The following is a 17047-nucleotide window of genomic DNA, read 5'->3' as shown; positions in this document are numbered from 1 at the left end:
TTTTCCGGTGCCAGCTGGTTCTGCTTGCCACTGATGGCCGTTTGTTGTTTAAAATGATGCCCGCTGAAGGCTGCAACCAATCCGTTTGTTAGTTACACGGAACTAAGACCTGGAGTTATCGTCTAGGGTGCGATTTCGTATGACAGCAGGATTACTCTCGTGGTTATTTCATGCAGATTGACCGTAAATTTGTACGTTGATCTGGTGATTCGACGTTTTCCGGCTTCTGTGGCCGAGCGGTTCCATGCTCTTCAGTCCAGAACAGCGCTGCTGCTACGGTCGCAGGTTGAATCCTGCCTCGGGTATGGATGTGTGTGATGTCCTTAGGTTAGTTATGTTTAAGTAGTTCTAAGTCTAGGGTATTGATGACCTCAGATGTTAAGTCCCATAGTATTCAGAGACCTATTTTGAACAATAACACATGGTAGTTTCAACAAGTAGTGCAAACGTACTCGAGTACAATCTCGGTGAAATCCAGCAACAGTTCAATTCTGTGAAGAATAATTTGATCTAATTCATTCTGTTAAGGGTAATGATAAAGTTTTGGAAGTGGGTACAACTAGGTATAATAACTGGATCACAGCCAAAATGCAAGTAGAGTCTACATTTGACAATTATGAACAAGAGATTTACTGTTTTTAAGGCTTTTGAAACATAAAACTTTAATTAGGCATAAACGTGCCTCGTTTGATTTTGGAGGGAGTATCCTTCGTACTGTATTTGGTAATTTAACTAGTCGAGATCTACTGGAAGTTGATGGCAAAATATTAGCTCTTGAACAACAGTCCAGTATAAATTCAAGAATCATTTCTAATGAAATCTATCTACTTTATCCAGTACAATTTTTACAGATTCTACTATCAATTAAACGAAAGCTAGATGCTACATATATAATGATTTACCGTGTTAACTCTTAAAGTTTATATGTTTACTACAAGTAAACCACCACAAGCTCTTTAATGACTTAAGATGAATTAACTGTTATTGTTTCTACACCCATTGCTAGATCAAAGCATAATTTTCAAATATATAAGATTTTTACTTACCCTGTGAAATAGAGACAGGCAGATATCCAAGATAAGTATGTACTAACTTATGTACTTTGATCAGCAAGGATCGAAGTTATTTCGTGTCTCTAACTGAAAACGATTTGCATATGTGTAAACGTAGTCATAAGTTAATTTGTCCAGAATCGGCAATATTCTTAGACAGTAGAGTGGACAGCTGTGAGAAAGAATTGTTTATGAATCATTCCCCAAGAGATGATTGCCCAGAATTGTAACACATCTTTACATCTGTTTCTTAAACGATGTTCTGAAGGTATAATTATCTCATTTAACTCCACCCTCGATGTCACATTTACATGTAAAAATTATGATACAACTGAGCTACCCTTTACACTCAAATTGAGTGGTAGTGGATTAATCTTGGATGCCACATATTGTGATTTATCATGTGAGCTACTTGATATGCCCAGTGTATTGCCAACTTCATTTCATGCAACTGAACAATTACCATTAATGAGAATGTTTATTGCAATGATTAATACATATTAACATATGGGAAGTGTTCCTTATCAAGTTTTCCTAAGGACAATGGTTTAATTAAGGATATCCATGAAAATGCAATTTCTTCCAATAATGAGTTAAACTTCACTGAAGCAGCAAACAGAATTATGTCCTCAGATTGATCGAGTAATGTGAATGCATACTTGATTGTCAGTATTGTGCTTTTATTGCTTTTATTAATTTGTCTTTTTCCCACAGCATTTGTTATGTATGAAATTATCGTCCTGAAGGCTCACTTCTCTGTACCAAACTTTACTGTGTCTGCAAATGAAATACATGTTGCAATGCCTTCTGATGCCACAAATGGCGAAATACATTCATAATTCCCAGGGGGTTGTTTTGAGCCACCTATGGTTGCTCTTTTTATCGGGGGAGGGTGATGTAAGGGTCTACGGCTTGCACGTAGCCGTACAGTACGTAACACGCGCTCGCCAGCCGACCTATCTTGGAATGCTGACAATTTGCTTGGTCAGTAGACATGTGTGCGGCCGCAGTGCGCGACAAGAGAGTAAGCGACTGGCCGCCGTCGGCAGCGCACCTTGTAACTAGCGCAGACTCGGATGCGAATATGTCTCTTTTTCTTAGCTCACCATGGAGCCTTTCGATATGACCATGATTAGCCGGTGTTAGGATGTCAGACACAGTGATGATGGCTGCGCATAGCGTGCGTGTTTTACAATCAGCCGTTTGTTAATAAACTGTTCAAACTTACTTCTCTGTGCTCGCGTATTTCTGTACCTCAAGGACCCACTGCTTACAAATCCTGGCAAATATTGCATGCAATTATCACCCAGGGGCAACAACGCAAACAACCTGCTTATAACAATATATATTTTATTACTCTCATATACACAAACTTATTTATACATTGTGAGACCTAACGATGCAGCCTTACCCGTGCTAGGGAAGGGTTTAAATTTTGCAGCTGCACCGAAGAGTTTGTCGGTAGTTGATTTTATTAGTTCAATTGAACAGGAAGTTTGCAAGCTACCTCTTGACGCTGCAGAGGAGATTAGGAGGGATGCACGTCGTTTGTTGACTGTAGCTTGTAAACCCAAGAGTAAGGTAATAGCAGCAGAGATTGCTGCTTTATGCTCTCCCAAGTTTGATCCTGAAATTGTTACTTTACCTGCAGACAAGGGCAATAGACATAGGATTATGTACAAAAGATGCAATATTTAATATCTGACTCAGCGATGCTGATCCCACGAAAAGTGTTGAGAGAAAGACCAACAACCTGCTGAAGAAAAGTGGCTTTTCGCAGGACACTGTCAAGAGTCTTGACACCTATGGTGCTGTTCCCCCTAGGTTATATGGCCTTCCGAAAGTACACAAGCAAGGAGTTCGTTTTCGTCCTAGAGTGAGCAGTATCGGCGCTCCGATATATCGTGTGGCCAATCATCTTACTTCTCTGTTAAGCCCACAAGTGGGTCGGTGTGAACATCATATCAGGAAGTTAGCTGATTTCTTAAGTCGTTTGGAGGGTATATGCTTGAATGACTATTATAGTTTAGTAAGTTTTGATGTGGTCTTTCTTTTCACTCGTGTTTTTCTGTCTGATTCGTTGCGATTAATTGAGGTTAGGTTTGGTGTTGAATTACCCAGTCTCTTCCGACGTGTGCTGACATCCACTTACTTTATATTCAATGACCATTATTACGAGCAGACAGATGGAGTTGCGATGGGTAGCCCGTTATATCATGTGATTGCAAGTTTGTTTATGGAAGACTTCGAGGAACGTGCACTGGGATCGGCACCCTTGAAACCTGCCTGTTTCTTCAGATATGTTGATGCTGCTTTTGTGTTTTGTTGTCTGACCTCATGGTATCGAGAATGTGAATGCCTTTTTAGAACATCTGAACTCGATCCACCCGAACATTCGTTTTAAGATAGAGGTAGAAGACGATGGTTGCCTTCCCTTTCTTGACGTTTTGGTTAGGAGGGAGGTCGATGGGTCGTTGAGACATGCAGTTTATCGGAAATTCTTAAGGTAACAGGGTTGAAATCCAGAGAGCGGAAGGCTATTTACAACTCGTACAGAAACCAGACGGCAGTTATGAGTCAAGGGGCATAAAAAGGAAGCAGTGATTGCGAAGTGAGTGAGACTGTGTTGTAAGCTATCCGCACCGTAATTCAATCTGTACTTTGAGCGAGCAGCATAGGAAGCCAGAGAAGTTAGGAGCAGGAATAAAAATTCAGGGATAAGGAATAAAGACTTCGAGGTTTGCCGATACAGTTTACGGCAAAGTACTTCGAAGAGCAGTTAAACGGAATGAACAGCGCCTCGAAAGGTGGATATTAGATGAACATCATCAAAATAAAGACAAGGATAATGGAATGTCGTCGAATTAAATCAGGTGATATTGAGGGAACTAGATCAAGAAACGAGACACTAACAGTAACAGATGGGTTTTGTTATATAGGCAGCAAATTAATTGATGATAGCCAAAGTAGAGAGAATGTACTACGTAGACTGGCAGTGGCCAGAAAGCGCTTCTGTAGAAGAGAAATTTGTTAACGTCAGATATAGGATTTATATGTAAGGATATCTCTTCGGAAAGTAATTTTCTGAAGTGTAGCCGTGGATGGAAGTGGGAAATGGACGATAAACAGTTTAGACAAAAATAGTAGGATACTCACATAACTTATGATGAGGTACTGAACCGAACTGGGGAGAAAAGAAATATGTGGCACAACTTGAGAAGAAGAAGGGATCGAATGATGAGACACATTCTGAGACATCAAGGGTTCGTCAGTTTACTGGAGGGAAGCGTGCGAGATAAAAACTTTTAGAACCTGGCCGAGAGATGAATACAGGAAGCAGATTCAGAGAGATGTAAGTTCCAGTAGTTATTCGGTGGCCAAGTGGCTTGCACAGGATAGGGCAGCATGTAGAGCCGCTTCAGACTAGTCTTCGTAATGAAGACCACAACAACAGGACCCAGCATGAACCCATCTCTACCCAGATCCTGCACTACAAGTTTTCGTATCAGATATCGCATAAAACACGCCAAGCGATGTCACTCCTCTATACGAATCATGCCATATCATAACAGGATGCTTGAGGGAAACACCCAAACTCCAGCTGTACATTGTTGTTTGTACTGCACCATCAGACATTGGACGAGTTGCTGAGAAGGGAGGAAGTATTGGCATCAACGTCGGCGTTAAACACGACTGGGAAATGACAAAGTCCAAAGAAGATGAAGCATCATGGAAGAGCAGACATCGTCTGACTGTGGATAAACATATCTTCGACTGTGAGCTGTGATCAAACACACAAACCGCCTAGGATCCATGCAAGGGTAAGCCACAAGCACAGGATATGGCCAGTCTTGAGTTATATACACTTTTGGAATAAAACTCCCAACACCTAGAAGGAATTTTGTGACATAAATAAAAGATGGCGGGCGAGTTTCTACAGCTGAAAGACGTCCATTCAAATTTCGTGCCAGCTGCGTAAGAGTAGCGCTAGTAGCGCGACTATGAGGATTCAAATCAGATTTGATTGACATACATGCTGTAGTGGTCTTGAAGGTTAGTTACATTTGAGACGGGACATGGTGAGTTGATGTCAGTCGAGAGTGCTTGTAAGACGCCGCTATCAACACCTCACTGAGATTGAATGAAGTCGTGTAATAGGGCTGCGATACTAAAGAAAGACTTGGAAAGAATGTAGCCACTGTACGTGAATGTTGGCAGCGTTGATCAAGAGAATGTACATCACTAGAAGACCGGGCTCTGAAAGGCCACGTTGCACTACCGGGAGACAAATGTTTGACGTATGGCTGTGGAGCGTCGTACTGCATCTTCAGCAACAATTTGAGTAGCCGTTGGCACCACCGAGGCACAACGTATTGTTACAAATCACTTACTTACTGGACAGCTCCGAGACACACGACCTGTACCATACGTTTTACTGACCCCAAACCACAGCCATTTGTGACCTCAGTGGTGACAAACCAGAGCTGATTGGAAGGCAGGGTTAAAGTCTGTTTCGTTTTATGATAAAAACTGGTTTTCCTTCACTGTCAGTGAGGCCGTGTGTTGGTGAGAAAAAGCCCAGTTGAGGGCTTGCAATCAACGTTCCTGCGTGCTAGACACGCTGGACCTCCACCTCGAGTTATGGTCTGGGATGGGATCTTGTATGGCAACAGGAGGACTCCCGCGGTTTCACCGTGCAACCTGTCCATAAATTTGTTCGCCGATCTGGTGATTCGACCTGTTCTGCCATTCATCAACAGGGTAACGCTCGTCCACATCCATCTCTGTTGCCCAAGATGTTGTACAGCGTGTTGACATGTAGCTTTCGGCTGCTCGATCACCAGACCTGTCTCCAATCAAACACATATCTGTCTTTATCGGACGACAACTCCAGAGACATCCACTGTCAACATTATCCGTTCCTCTATTGACGCAAGCATGGAACTTCCCCCACAAACTGAATACATTCCCGAGATTTCATCACTCTGCCTTAATTGCGTTTTGTTGTTGTGGTTTCCTTTCCAGCAGAGTATATACACTAGCTGAGAACCCAGTGCTACCCAGGCATGTGTTTATGTGTTTATTTTTACCCTCTTTCTTTGTCTATTGCTCCTTTTCACTTCCTCTCTGTCCAACTCCTCTACCCCACCTCTCTCTCTCTCTCTCTGATCATATCGTCCAACAACGCCCCTGCCCCCTACCACTGCCCCAGCACACCACTACAACTCTGTGTCAATCTCCTCCTCCCAACTTTTTTACGCTCTACCCAACGGAAAGGCGGTGACTTTTACCCCCACAGTATTTCTTTCAAGATTGCAACTAATGTGTGTACCAAATATGGTTGTAATCTTTCCAGGCATTTTGGATGAGCTCTTTACCTGTAAGCATGCCCATGTACGCGCATGTCAGATATATTTCTCATCTATTTAAAATATTTCACACGTACTTGTACACACTTTTCATCCGTATCTTTGGCGAATCCCCCCCCCCCCCCCCCCACCTCCTCACCCGCAGTTTCATTTTAGAGCAACTGAATGTTTATGACGTCGTGTTTCTCCTCAGCAATTTACCAGTCGTGACCGCAGCCGCCACCGATAATTGGACTGCAGTGAGTACTGTGTTGTGGTTATGCTAATTAGAGCAATTAAAGCCATACGGTGTGAAGATATCAAAGAGTGACCTGTCATGGGAACAACCATCATTAAATTGTAAGGCGAAGGGAGTAACTGCCACACATTTATGTAAAATTCAGAACATAACTCTTAGTTACAGCGGAAGGCCATAGTGATTGATATTGCTACAGTACCTTATTGATTGCGATAACCATTATTCAGCAGCCAAAACACGGGTACGAAACTACTCCCACAGCAGTATTAGCCGGTCAGCCCCCTACCCTATAAACATAGTCAATGTAACTCATTTATTAGGCTGCTGCTCGGTGATTCGTAATACCCAAATCAGTCGGGAGGGTTTCAACATGCCTTGGTATACGGCAGCTGTATGCTAAATGTGTTAAGAATAGAAGAAACAAATTAAAATGTCCTGCTTTTCTCCAAGCATTTCTGTGTTTGACGTCATAAGTACATTCAGCGGCAGACGTCGATACTGTCTGCAAAAGCGTTGCCAATTACGTCAGCAGCAAAGAAGTAATGAATTTAATCGCCTTACATAATGCTTCCGTTTTATATACCTCTACTTCTTTTTGACATTACGTGTCCTGAAGTACGTGTCGCACAATGATATTATTTTTCTGGTATTTCAATGGTATATTGACTACTGTCTGCAAAATATGTCGCGAATACAGTTAGTAGTGAAGAAGTAATAAATTTAAAACTCGTGCTTCAAGCGGCAGTTTCACTGAGTGAACAGCGAGAAAGCAATAAGTGATAAGCCTTTTCCCTTTCATCATTTTGTGGACATCACCAGCGAGAAAAAGTTTCGTAAAAGTTTGAAATTATCTGTAATGTTTGTTGCAAGGTTCTAAAGTACTCTCACTCTCAAGTACTAGATGACTAAAACATGGATGTTCAAGCGTCTTGAGTAAAACCACCCCTTTAATGTGTTGGTGATGCTTTTACTCACAGTGATTCTTTTAAATTTCATTGAAATCGGGCTAGTGGTTCACGAGATGTGGAACATACGAACGTACAGTACATACATACAAATACGTACATAAATTTATTTGTACATTATTCTTTTCTGTAGCTTTTATCATAGTTGTTATGCATCTAAAAATAATAAATTAAATGATCTTTGCCATATTTTCTCAAATACACGCTACATCCACAGCTCCCAAGGTTTCTTGGCGTCGTTCAAAAATGGTTAAAATGGCTCTAAGCACTATGGGACTTAGCACTGAGGTCATCAGTCCCCTAGACTTAGAACTACTTAACCCTAACGAACGTAAGGATATCACACACACCCATGCCGGAGGCAGGATTCTAACCTGCGACCGTAGCAGCAGCGCGGTTCCGGATTGCGCCTAGAACCGCTCGGCCAAACCGGCTGGCTTTGACGTCATTAACAAAGTCTATGCTTGCTATTGTATTTTATGCACAATTTTTCGACGACGCATCCAGTTGTGTTCTTAAAGAACAGTGTGTTTTGCTGATATGTTTATTCCCTGCATTTCCCAGCTGTAGCGTGTAACATGATCGCTGAGATCTTAATATAGGAATTTCCGACCGCAAAGCTCTACTTACACTGTTCTGCTACACCGAGTTCTTAGTTTTTCCTACTTTATTGCCATAGCTTCCTTAATTACGAAGTGTCAGAAACTAAGTGTTTGCAACACGATACTGGTGTCGTCGTATTTCATTTCATTATTATATTCCTTTTTCTAATAGCTTTTCCGGCGTAACATATGACAAAGTCGCACGGAATAGGGTACGCTCAAGTCTTTCGGACACTCACTCGCCTTAAACATTAAAAAGAAAACTTCTTGTCATTTTTGACTGGTGCAACATACATTGGATCGCATTCCTTCGCATGAGTCTGCCGATCTTTCGGTGTAATAGACCAGCATGAGGGAGATAAGCGTAAATCAACCACGCGGCTGAACACACAGAACCACACCATTAGTAGAATACATCCCATTATGAACAGCTCAGGTGGAATAAGGACCGTTTTAAAAGGAACTTCACCGGCATCCATGTTGATCGACTTTGGAAAATGAAGTGAAATCTGAATTTCCGAATGGAGATTTCAAGCTCATTGTTCCCCTAAAAGTCCTGTGCAATCTCGTTGAAAATTTGTCGAAGTATTAGATAGAAAGGAATCATTGGCGTCCATGTACTGAAACCATTTATAATAATTTATTGAATAAGTAATGATGCTCCTGTTTGTGATAACTGTGTGAAGGATACAGTTCTTGATGTCAAATCTCGCTCTCAATAACAAATTTTCCATATTTCTCATTTTGTAGCTACACTGTTCCTATAAATGTACAGCGTTTGTCCTCCTTTCAACGAATTTCATCTCAGCGTTTATTTAGGCTGCCGTAGTATATGTCTCAGAGTTGCAAGTTTAATTAAAGCGTCATTCTGGCATATTGCTGTTGCTGGTACGTTGTCTGTCAACTCCTTTACAGAGCTCTAACTTAAGGTGTTTAAAGAAATGGTTAAAGCTTAAACATAAAACTTCTCCATTAATTCTCTCTCTTGCTAATCAAGTTAAGTTTGCAACAGCTTTCAGGACAAGTAATTAATTCCAGTTAAGCTTCGTAATAGTAAGCGTACGTTAATCACTGCTGACCGAGGAAAGTTGAAAATTTATTCTTTATCTCTTTTCAGGTAAGCACAGTGTTCTCAAAACAACGATATAGTAGCAGCAGGATTCCTCTCGGGTAAGTCAGAAATTACTAGTATATCTTTCTTGAATTGTGCTTTACTCGTTGTTTCGTTCCTCCTTTCTTTGCCATATGTATGCACTTTCTCAGCAAGCCTATTTGTTCAGTGTTCATTTCTGGTTTACGCATAAAAAGCTTAGAGTTTCTCACTTTTACCTTCGTATTAATCATTTTAAACGTTGTGACATGCCTTGTTTTATTCCGTTCCGAAACTTTACATTAACTCTACAGGATTCATACGGTGCTGGTATGGACAGGAGAAGCAGCATATCGGAATAAAATTCCACATTGATTAGCAGATTTACGATTAACGTGCAGTAGCTTCATATTTTGGGATCATTGTTTCCCAGTAGCGAGTGGAAATGAATGCGAATGGAGAAGCCGTGTTTAAGTTACTGTGTCATAAATCCAAATGCAACTCATTATTTTCTCTTGACACTTACCATTGCAACACAGAGTATGAAATTCAAAAGCCTATAAATCTACCACGGTAGACACCTCAGACAGAGTAAAGGCAGTGCTCACAGTGGCATGCTCGCGCATGCTATCTAAGATAGGCGTACCAAAAGCACTGATTCGTTTTCGAGACGGATGCTGTCGCTTTATCGGCAGGTCACTATCAGTTGCATTTTTAAGGAGTTAATCGGTACCCTCTGTACTGTGATACGGCGTTCTTAGCAACACTCTGTTTCACTATTAGCCCTCAGGACAGCTAAAGATGACCATGTCGTTTAATGAATTATTAAGTAGTATCAAAGAGAGTAGCATCTATTGTGCACTCTCCGATCTATGGCGAGTGTAGATGGCGAGTGAGCAGCAGCGAAAAAAGGTAGTAGCGAGCCATGACGTTAGGTAGAAGAATTCACTTGCAGGAAGGACCCATTTGTGCTTTGCCGTCACGACTTGGTTATGGCACGACCCCCTAGGAGTGAGAGAGCCTCTGAAAATGTCAACAGGGGCACCGAGCAATAGAATTAGAGTCGAATGTTATATATGTTATGTTGGATTGTAAAACTATTTTTGAGCTATCTTATCTGGGAGCTGTGTATTACTGAGCAGTTTTTAGGGAGCAGTCGAACTCATTTAGTAGCTCAGAATAGTCAATACTGTTTTACAGAAACCCCGAAAGGACACGAAATCATTAGAAAGGAGAAGATCGTGCATGACTGTGGGATGGTTTACCCATTGAAGAAAGGCAATCGTATATTTGGAAGATTCAGTAAAAGTAGATTTCGTTGAGAGAGTGGCAGATCCATCGCAACTGTGACTTAGCTACCACACGTACCTAAATAACATACGTTACATCGCACACAATAGGTGTACTGACACAACTTGATCATTGTAACACAAGAGTGCGATACCAATAGCACGTGGAGTGATACTCAACTGTTTGCGAGCTACTAAGTGATTTTGTAAAAAAGAGTCTAAGATCAATTTGCCAAGAATAACGCCTCTTTCTGAAAGGTATCATGTACGCCCTTTTCTGAAGTCTTTTCCCGATATCTAGGAGAAATCAAAAACACATGGTCGACCTGGAGCATAGACTCCGATCCTCTCCAATGCAAGTCACTTTGCCACCTATATGACAAGAAGCATTCAGATAAAATTTAGGTCACCCCAAGACGCCAACTTGTATCTGACAGAACTATCATCACTGAGATCGTCATCGTCATTTGACATCTGTGGGTGGTTGGATGTCTCATCAACCCACATTCCCAGGAGTCGTATTCTCGCTATTCTCTCATCTTGTGGAATTAAACAAATCATTGCCTTCATGTCCTGATGAACTACATTTCATTTTATTTACAGTTTTAATCTACTTCTCTTTCCAGTTTGTTGCCTGATCTATCCACACGCTTTCCCGATTTCTCTTTGCAACTCACATCATTCGCTCTCCACTAAGCAATCTTTCATATTTGAATTCTTTACGCGTTGATGTCCCACGAAAACGAGTCCACACTAGATGTGCACAGTGAATGCAAACTTTGCCATTTCAAACTTAGTTTAGAAACTATGTTTTGTTAACGATAAAACTTTCAGATCCGTCTAATCCTGCTGTGTTATTCTTCACGTTACCGCCTACAACTGAATAAAAAAAAAGCAGTCGACGTTTGTAACATTCGCTTCCAATGAATTTATTCTGAATACCTTTACTGATATTATAAATCATATTAATTGTAGTGACAAACTTTCCCTATTGCTGAAATTTATCTGGATTATAACTAACATTTGTAACGTGATAAGCAAAACGAAGCTTTCACAAGCCTGTTTTTTTTTCAGATTAAGAGTTTGGAAACTACCTCCAGGGTTGAAGAGAATAGGTGACATGGAAATTGCTTTCCTGAATCGTCTTCCAGTTCTAAATATCTCGAAATCCTAATGAAATAGCAGCTTCGACATACATACTACTAATAAACTGATGGAAATAGTATTTAGGGTGAATTATCTAGGAGCGAACTTGAGTGGAACGACTACATAAAAAGAACATTAAGAACAGTAGATGAAGAACCATAGACAGAATCTTGAGAAACACAACTGGGCACTTTTGGGGACCATATCCACCACTTTTCTCGGCACGATCACATCTACCAGCAGGTGGTGGTGGTTAGTGTATAACGTCCCGTCGACAACGAGGTCATTAGAGACGGAGCGCAAGCTCGGGTTAGGGAAGGATTGGGAAGGAAATCGGCCGTGCCCTTTCAAAGGAACCATCCCGGCATTTGCCTGAAACGATTTAGGGAAATCACGGAAAACCTAAATCAGGATGGCTGGAGGCGGGATTGAACCGTCGTCCTCCCGAATGCGAGTCCAGTGTGCTAACCACTGCGCCACCTCGCTCGGTCTACCAGCAGGATATTGCAATCTATCACACAGCCCAGAGCAAACGTGCGTGGTTCGAAGCGCTCCAGGAAGCGTTTACCGTACTCCCCTAGCCACCAAACTCCCAGGATGTAAAACCCGTCTGGAACCTGTGGAACCACTTTGATCTTTTCGTGCCATGGTACCTCAACCAAGAAAACCAGTTGCTCAAGGACTCAGCATAGCTTTACATCTATGTCCGTACCTTCCAGAAACCCACTGGCTTGCTTCCTAGACGTCTTGCAGCTGTCAGCGCTTCTAAATGTGTTTATTCACGCACTTGAGAAGTGACCACATTAAAGTAACGGGACAGAGTAGCCGCAGTGATGCCCTCACTGAAGCGTTCATAGTTGAATTCCCCATTTTATTGGTCATTATTAGACCCACTTTGGCGTTACCCCTAGATATTATGCAAAATCCAAGACTCTTTTCCGTGACGAAATCACCTCTGCCCCTTCTCGCTCTCTCACCGATCACTGTGATATCTGAACTGACGCCTCAAACGGCACAGGGAGCCTTCCAGATGGAGCAGAACTTGTAACAATTTCTTATGTGACTCTCTGCTTCTGATGTAACTAATGGCAGTGAAGTGATGTGCATCTGCCACTGTATTCTACGGAATCGTCACATAAAGTCGGTCGAAGTGGAGCCGAGAGATATTAAATATGTGGTAGGTCCTGGAGGACGAAACTGCTGAGTCGATCGGTTCCTAAGCTTACACACTACTTAATCTAACTTAAACGAATTTACATTAAATACAACACAGACACCCAAGCCCGAGGGAGGACTCGAACCTCCGACAGGGGGAGCCACGCAAACAGTGACAAGGCGCCTAAGACCGCACGGCTACCCCGTGCGGCTGAGGAGACGAGACAGAATGGCAGAACGGAGCTATCATCCAGGCTGTAGCCAGCCACGTATTACATTCTGATTAAGCATATTGACTGAGTTAATGACATGATAGGTAGCTCTCGAGTAATGTAAGCGAAGTGGAGGGCTTGATTCCCAAAAGGCGTGAGTGGAGATTGCTGTGATTACCCATTCCTGACTTTATTTTGCCATACTGAATCTTCTGATTGGCCTGCAGCTTGTGTTTGAGGTGATTAATGTTTCCTCCGACCCTCTGCAGTTCATTTGCGAAGCTGCGATATATTCTACAGAGCGACTTCAAACTGCCAGTAAATTGGGCGAGGTTGCCCGGACGTCTGTCTGTGGAAAGCGTGCAACTCCAGGCGGCAAAAGAAGCTCGTTTCGCAACGTGGGTGGAGCAAAACCCCCCATTAGGATCCGGCATAACGCCACCTTTCTCACGTCACCGTTATGAACACAGTCCGCTTGGAGTACAGGCGAAAAATTGAGGCTGGGTTACGACTGATCAGCGTTCGCAACCTATAAGGTCGGTGGATAACCGAGAATTATCAGACTATTATGCATAACGAGCGAGCCATATCTGAGACGGGAGTGTCCCTTGGCAGAGAGATCATTTAGATTTCCTTACATGCAATTCTGGTGGCAGTGCTAGAGTAAAAGTAGCAGAGCACGAGGTTATTAAGACACAGAGAGGTGAAAGAGCCATCTTTGGCCACACTTGGAGTGCGGACATTTCGGGGACACTCGGGAGCAAAGAGCAAAGGACAGAAGCCGATGTGACGTGGTACTTAGCAGTCCATGATCTGCTGCAACTTCAGTTCACCTCGTCTCAGTTTAATGTAAGTTTATGCAGCAATATGGAGAGCGAACCAGTATTTGCTAACTGATTGTACTTAATATTAGTCGGCGTTCCTATGTGTTTCATGTCTTGGCCAAGACTTTATTGTTGGTTTTTCATGCACACTTATCCACCTCACTTATCGAAATCAGTTCAACCGTCATGAGCAGAATGACCTCACGTGTAAATTCCATTAGTTTCTTCATAAAGTTTGTTACTACAGTAGTTTCAATTCGTATATGAATTACACCGCCAATCCTGACAGTTTAACATGATTATTTCCATGAACTCAGGTTCCACACTCATTTCTTATAAGAGAGAGATATTGCTTGCTTTTTTGCCTGATGATAATTTACATTTGATTACCTTATCAACAAATGATAGTGGTTCTAAATTTCTGTTTCGTTTCAGTAGCCATCGTTCCACTGCATTACTTTCTAGTTAATTGATTTAATGCAAGACCCGCAGTTAGGCTTCTGTCGGGGCCAACCATCCATTCCGTTTCCTTGCACATATATCATCACCATGCATTTGATTCGTAGTGGGGAGACTTGCACATAATGAGGGAATTCTCGTAGCGTCTCATAGGCTCATTTTTTTTTAAATATAGCCTCAACCCCAGTGGCATCTTGTCAACGTGGACTTTCCCACTTTTCTACAAAAAAATGTGTGTCATGACTTGTCAAAAACAATAGATTTTTAACCTGGCCGGATTTTCACTGTCAGTAAATGTAAGTCCATCTCAACAACTTTCCGAGCGACTTTGGTATGCAATGGGCATCTGGCTCTGGGTTCTTCGCAGGTTATTGCTTACTGCAGAACGTCTTCAGTGGGAGAAACAACACAGGGATTTTACACCAGCTGAGTAGAGGTTTATAGTGCCATCCGACGAGTTACGATTTTGTCTATTTTTCGAGTGCTTCAAGGCGTCGAGTAATCCTACGTCGTAACGAGGTGTTTAACCCACATCGTGTGTATGTTCAGTATCGCCCATAGATGGCTCTGGCCTCTGTCATGTGAACATGAAACAGGATGATTATTTCAACTTTCTCGGCGATCAAGTGTTGTCCTTTCTTATACATCTTTACGATGAGTGTGCTTTGGATACACACAATTTCTAAGATGGCATGAGCTGTTTTTAAAGGGTTGTACGCTTAAGTTCCTAGTTTGACGAACACCAAGAAACCCCACTGCACCTGGAATTGTTCCGCCAAATCACCAGATCTTAAACTCGTACAAGATTTCTGGAAGTATTTGGAACAGCGCGTGAAACGTATGAGTCAACATCCTCGCAGTCTGTTAGCATCAAGAAATATAATAATCTATTAGTGACTTCAGTTGGATATGGCGTACCTGAAGAACATTATGGTTCCCTTCCATACCAAACTAATTATGTAGTCGATGTCGGACGCGATGTTACACGGTATCACGAAGTCTCGTGAGGGTGAAAAAATTTTTTGAGCAACATGTTTCTAATACGTGTACTTTCCCTTTGCTGCCGTCAGCAGTACCAATGTAGCAAGAGCTTATTGGCTGATGGTACAAGGCCAGACCAGTTACTCATCCAGACTATTGGCCCTGTAATCACTGATATCTATTTTCGTGAACCATAAATTGTATTTAGTAAATAATGAGATTCCTTTGCCACCCCGTCTTCAGAGATGCGTATGCATTACATTCTGAATCATCATCCGTTCCTATGTTGTTTGTTTGGTCTGTGCTTCTGGCTTCCTTCACATTCTTTCTTACTCAATTATTTCAATCTTCCATCTAAATTTAGAAGTGTTTCTGAGTCGTTCGTAGCATAGGGTATGGGTTTGGTACACTTCAGATAGTATTTGATTCCTTGTTTTGATTTACTTCAGCCTCTACTCTAATGAAGTCCCCTTAAATGTACAATTTATGTTAAATCAGATAGTCTGATAGAATTTCCACTTTACTTCTTGCTCACTTTGCTATTCTGTAGCTTACCCCTTCGTATTTTACTTTTCCATTCTTCTAAGCTTTAGTTTGTGTTCTTCCCTAGCGAACTGTGATCTGAGTTCCTATTGTAACTTGATGTTCCATTTGGACATGTGGTTCATAAATGTTGACCTACTCATGTCTTCTGTGCGTAAATATATTGGCGTAATGGATGGCTATATGGAATGCAGCTGTTACAGTGTAATATTTAACGGCAGTGGACACGAACTGTTAACATACACTACTGGCCATTAAAATCGCTACACCAAGAAGAAATGCAGATGATAAACGGGTATTCATTAAGCAAATATATTTTGACAAATATATTTTGACATGTGATTACATTTTCACGCAATTTGGGTCCATAGATCCTGGGAAATAAGTACACAGATCAACCACCTCAGGCTTTAATAACGGCCTTGATAGGCCTGGGCATTGAGTCAAACAGAGCTTGGATGGCGTGTACAGGTACAGCTGCCCTTGCAGCTTCAACACGGGACCACAGCTCATCAAGAGTAGTGACTGGCGTATTGTGACGAGCCAGTTGCTCGACCACCATTAACCAGACGTTTTCAATTGGTGAGGGATCTGAAGAATGTGCTGGACAGAGCAGCAGTCGAACATTTTCTGTATATAGAAAGGCCCGTACAGAACCTGCAACATGCGGTCGTGCATTATCCTGCTGACATGTAGGGTTTCGCAGGGATCGAGTGAAGGGTAGAGCCACGGGTCGTAACACATCTGAAATGTAACGCCCTCTGTTCAAAGTGCAGTCAATGAGAACAAGAGGTAACCGATACGTGTAACCAATGGCACCCCATACCATCACGCCGGCTGATACGCCAGTATGGCGATGATGAATACATGCTTCCAATGTGCGTTCACCGCGATGTCGCCAACCACGGATGCGACCATCATGATGTTGTAAACAGAACCTGGATTCATCCGGAAAGATGACGTTTTGCCATTCGTGCACCCAGGTTCGTCGTTGAGTACACCATCGCAGGCGCTTCTGTCTGTGATGCAGGGTCAAGGGTAGCCGCAGCCATGGTTTCCGAGCTGATAGTCCATCCTGCTGCGAACGTCGTCGAACTGTTCGTGCAGATGGTTGTTGTCTTG

This window comes from Schistocerca americana, chromosome 6 (assembly GCF_021461395.2).
Source record: "Schistocerca americana isolate TAMUIC-IGC-003095 chromosome 6, iqSchAmer2.1, whole genome shotgun sequence".
In the NCBI taxonomy this organism is placed as follows: domain Eukaryota; kingdom Metazoa; phylum Arthropoda; class Insecta; order Orthoptera; family Acrididae; genus Schistocerca; species Schistocerca americana.
Note: the sequence above shows the minus strand (reverse complement) of the source record.